The following is a 5,334-nucleotide window of genomic DNA, read 5'->3' as shown; positions in this document are numbered from 1 at the left end:
CACAAGTGGTTTCCATTTCCTTATATAACTAGAATAAATCTGTAATATTTCATTTGCAAATATGACATACGGTCTCTTGTTAACTTACATGGAATGAATTTTATCCTTTTTGTGTATGAACTGCCTTCTTGTCCTTGGAACATGTTTTTATATTATTCTTTCCAAAAGAACTGTTTGTAAAATTGATTTTTTTTTCAAACTGAATGTTCACCTATTAATTCAAAGTGATACTGCTGTAAAACTCACTCTTATTTCTCTCTTTCATAATAAAATATTTCTACTATGGGTAACATACTAATATTTTAAATAAAACTCTTTAAAATTTCTCAAGGACCATTTAATAAAAATATTTAGGGTGAGTCTGTTATGTGTTAAGATACCATTTTAGGTAGTGGGAGAATGAAGATAAATATACTACCATACTTTTCCTCAGGATGTTCACTGTCTAGTGGGGGATACAAAAACATTACAATACAGAGTCATATTGTAATGGTAAATAACTGGGAATAAAAAAATTCTTAGGTAAGATGATTGTTTTTTACATCAGTTTATTTCCAGCCCAGATGAGTCATGGGCTTCAGGTCAAATACTAGGGTGATCAGTTTTTTAGAACCAACCTAGTACTTATCCATATCATGCCAGACCAAAAAAGTCAAAATATAAAAATAAATAAATAAATAAATAATCATATGCATATGCGATACTTTAACATTTAAAACAAAAAAGAGTATTTAATGAAAGAATGTGTTATTTCATATTATTTACTTTTCTGTTACATAATTGCTACTATTTAAACAAAATTACAGTAGGATATTTAAAAGTGGCACCTATTAGTAATTAACAGGAGGACTAAACAAATGATATGTGTGAGAAAAATATAACAACATTTTAATGATGTTTCTGTTCTTTAATACATTTAAATATTTACAACTTTTATTAGATACTTAAATTTTGTAGGGCATATTATGAATTTGTAAGATAGACAAATATGAGAATATAAAGCAAGAATGTAAATAGAAAAGGACTAATATTTAATACAAAGTAACAATGATGTGTGGTTTTTTTTCTATCTCATCATACAATAGGATATTTTTACTCTTTGTGTTGCTCTGAACTGCCTGTAGCTTCTGGGTCATGCTTTTTTTTCTTCTATGTAATAGTAAAGGTGAATATAGTCAAATATGTAATTCACTTTTATTTGTAGCTCTGTTCTTATCAAGCCCACATTCACTAATTCCTGGTATCAATCTGATGTGATAACATCAAAGTAAATATCCTATCAATGAAATAAGTTGACTACTTAGGATTTTGCTTCCTAGAAGTGGCAAATGTTTAGACTTGTTGGAATCAGAATCCAGATCTGTCTATCCACTTTGTGTAGATTACAGTCTTCTTTCAGTAGACCAGCTGTTTCAACCAGGTCTTTTGTTTCTGTAAATTTATCATATGGACAATCCCTGTCTAAAATATCCATCATTTAAACATCTCCAGAGCACATTTTATACCATTGTGAGTTAAACCTCTCTGTTTCTGAGAAAATAGTCTTAAAGTACACAAGTCATTTGAACTTGTAAAATCGAATTGGATTCCAAATAAAATTATAGTTTTACTAAATAAATAATGGGAAATGTTCTAACTTGGCTATACTTTTCTGGTAACAATTTTGCAGTTTTGAATCAGAATATGTGCTTTTGCCACAATTTAACCTCAAACAACTCAGATGTCATTAGTTCTTTTTTTTCTAGATTCCATTATTAAATATTTATTAAACTGTTTTAGAGAAACAGCATATAATGTCTATTTTATTTTAATATTTTTCTTCATTATTATCCTCAATGTATTTCCAAATTAGAATAGAATATTATTTTTAGTTTCATACTCTGAAGGTGAATTATGACTGGCCAACGTTTTAACACCTTTTCTACCGCCAGTAATAATAATAACCATCTTACAGGTACATGTCTAAGGAACATATATTTTTTCATTTATATAAATTTAGAAGCTAATCATGTGCTTCTGCACATTTTGAGGAAATTGAAAAATGTATAAAAGCTTTCATTATGTAATTCTCAATATCACAGGTAGACAAATCACTCCAGTTTTAGCCGTGTTGTATACAAGGAGTGCAGGGTATTTAGCAGGAGATATTTTTTGCATTTTCTTTGGTCAGAAGTTTACATATTGATTAGGTTTGTCAAAATTTATACTCACACTGTCTGCCAAACATGCAGATAGATGAGTGTGGTAGGCAGAATAGTGGCCTCATAATGATGTTCAAGTCCTAATCCTTGGAACCTGTGAATATATTATGTTACATGACAAATGGAGATTAAGGTAGCAGATGGAATTAAGGATGCTAATCAGATGACTATAAAATAGGAGATAATAACCTGGATGATCCAGGTGGGGCCAATGTAATTATAGTGTCCCTGAAAGAGGGAAAGAGAAGACTTATGTCAGGTGATGTGATATATGAGACTCAAGCAGGCATTGATTGCTCTGAAGATTAAGAAGGCCACTAGCATTACATAATGGTAAAGGGATCATTTCAACAAGAAGGGCTAACAATCCTAAATATATATGCACCCAACACAGGAGCACCCAGATTCATGAAACAAGTTCTTAGAGACCTACAAAGAGACTTAGACTCCCACACAAAATAGTGGGAGATTTTAACAGCTCACTGTCAATATTAGGCAGATCATTGAGACAAAAATTAACAAGGATATTAAGAACTTGAACTCAGCTCTGGATCAAGTGGAACTGATAGATATCTACAGAACTCTCCACCGCAAAAACAACAGAATATACATTCTTCTCGGTGCCACATGGCACTTTCTCTAAAATTGGTCACATAATTGGAAGTAAAACACTCCTCAACAAATGCAAAAGAACTGAAATCTGACAAATAATCTATCCGACCACAGTGCAATCAATTTAGAAGTCAAGATTAAGAAACTCACTCAAAACCGCACAACTACATGGAAACTGAACAGCCTGTCCCTGAATGAATCCTAGGTAAATAATGAAATTAAGGCAGAAATAAATAAGTTCTTTGAAACCAATGAGAACAAAGATACAATGTACCAGAATCTCTGGGACACAGCTAAAGCAGTGTTAACAGGGAAATTTATAGCACTTAATACCCACATCAGAAAGCTAGAAAGATCTCAAATCACCACCCTAACATCACAACTAAAAGAACTAGAGAATAAAGAGCAAACAAATCCAAAAGCTAGCAGAAGACAAGAAATTACTAAGATCAGAGTGGAACTGAAGGAGATAGAGACATGAAAAACCCTTCAAAAAAATCAATGAATTCAGGAGCTAGTTTTTTGAAAAAATTAATAAAATAGATCACAAGCTAGACTAATAAAGAAGAGAGAAGAATCAAATAGATACAATAAAAAGTGATAAAGGGCATATCACTATTGACCACACAGAAATACAAACAACCATCACAGAATACTATAAACACCTCTACACAAATAAACTAGAAGATCTAGATAAAACTGATAAATTCCTGGACACATACACCCTTCCAAGAGTAAACCAGAAGGAAGTTGAATCCCTAAATAGATCAATAATTTCTGAAACTGAGGCAGTAATAAAGAGCTTACCAACCAAAAAATCCCAGGACCAGATGGATTTACAGCAGAATTCTACCAGAGGTACAAAGAGGAACTGGTACCATTCCTTCTGAAACTATTCCAAACAACTGAATATAAGAGACTTCTTTTTAGCTTATCTTATGATGGCAGCAGAATCCTGACACCCTAACCTGGTAGAGATACAACAACAAAAAGAAAACCTCAGGCCAATATCCCTGATGAACATTGATGTGAAAATACTCAGTAAAATACAGGCAAACTGAATCTAGCAGTGCATCAAAAAGCTTATCCAATAGGATCAAGTCAACTTCACCACTGGGATGCAAGGCTGGTTCAACATACACAAATTATAAACCTAAGTCATAACATAAACAGAACTAAAGACAAAAACTACGTAATTATCTCAAAGGCCTTTGATAAAAATTCAACCTCCCTTCATGTTAAAAACTCTCAATAACCTAGATATTGATGGAACATATCTCAAAATAATAAGAGGCATTTATGACTAACCCACAACCAATATCATACTGAATGGGCAAAAGCTGGAAGCATTCCCCTTGAAAACCAGCACCAGACAAGGATGCCCTCTCTTACCACTCCTATTCAACATAGTATTGGAAGTACTGGCCAGCGCAATCAGGTAAGAGAAGGAAATAAAGAGTATTCAAATAGAAAGAAAGGAAGTCGAATTGTCTCTGTTTGCAGATGACCTTATCTTATATCTAGAAAATCCCATTGTTTCAGCACAGGAGACTGGTCTTAAGCTGATAAGCAACTTCAACAAAGTCTCAGGATACAAAATCAATGTACCCAAATCACAAGCATTCTTATACACCAACAATAAACTAGCAAAGAGCCAAATCATGAATAAACTCCCATTCACAATTGCTACAAAGAGAATAAAATACCTAGGAATATGGCTAACAAGGGATGTCAAGGATGTCTTCAAGGAGTACTACAAAGCACTGCCCAAGTAATTAAAAGAGAACACAAACAAATGGAAAAACATTCCATGCTCATGAGTAAGAAGAATCAATATTGTGAAAATGGACATACTGTGCAAAGTAATTTATAAATTCAATTCTATTCCCATTAAACTACTATTGACTTTCTTCGTAGAATTAGATAAAAAAAAGTTTTAAAATTTATGTAAAACCAAAAAAGAGTTGGTATAGCTAAGACAATCATAAGCGAAAAGAACAGAGCTGGAGGTAGTACAGTACCTGACTTCAAACTATACTACAAGGCTACAATAACCAAAGCAGCATGGAACTTGTGTAAAAGCCACATAGACCAATGGAACAAAATACAGATCTCAGAAATAAAACCACTCATCTACAACCCTTTGATCTTTCACAAATCTGGCAAAAACAAGCAATGGGGAAGGATTCCCCATTTAATAAATGATGCTGGGAAAACTGACTAGCCATGTGCAGAAAACAGAAAATGGACCCTTACAGCTTATGCAAAAATTAACTCAAGATGGGTTAAAGACTTAAATGTAAAACCTAAAACTATAAAAACCCTACAAAAAATCTAGGCAGTATCACTTAGGACACAGCACAGGCAAAGATTTCATGAGAAAAACAACAGAAGCAATTGCAACAAAAGCGAAAATTGACAAATAGGATCTAATTAAACTAAAGCACTTCTGCATTGCAGACAAAACTATCATCAGAGTGAAAAGAAAACCTACAGAATGAGAGAAAAGTTTTGCTATCTA

This window comes from Piliocolobus tephrosceles, chromosome 2 (genome assembly GCF_002776525.5).
Source record: "Piliocolobus tephrosceles isolate RC106 chromosome 2, ASM277652v3, whole genome shotgun sequence".
NCBI lineage: Eukaryota > Metazoa > Chordata > Mammalia > Primates > Cercopithecidae > Piliocolobus > Piliocolobus tephrosceles.
This window is presented reverse-complemented; position numbering follows the sequence as displayed.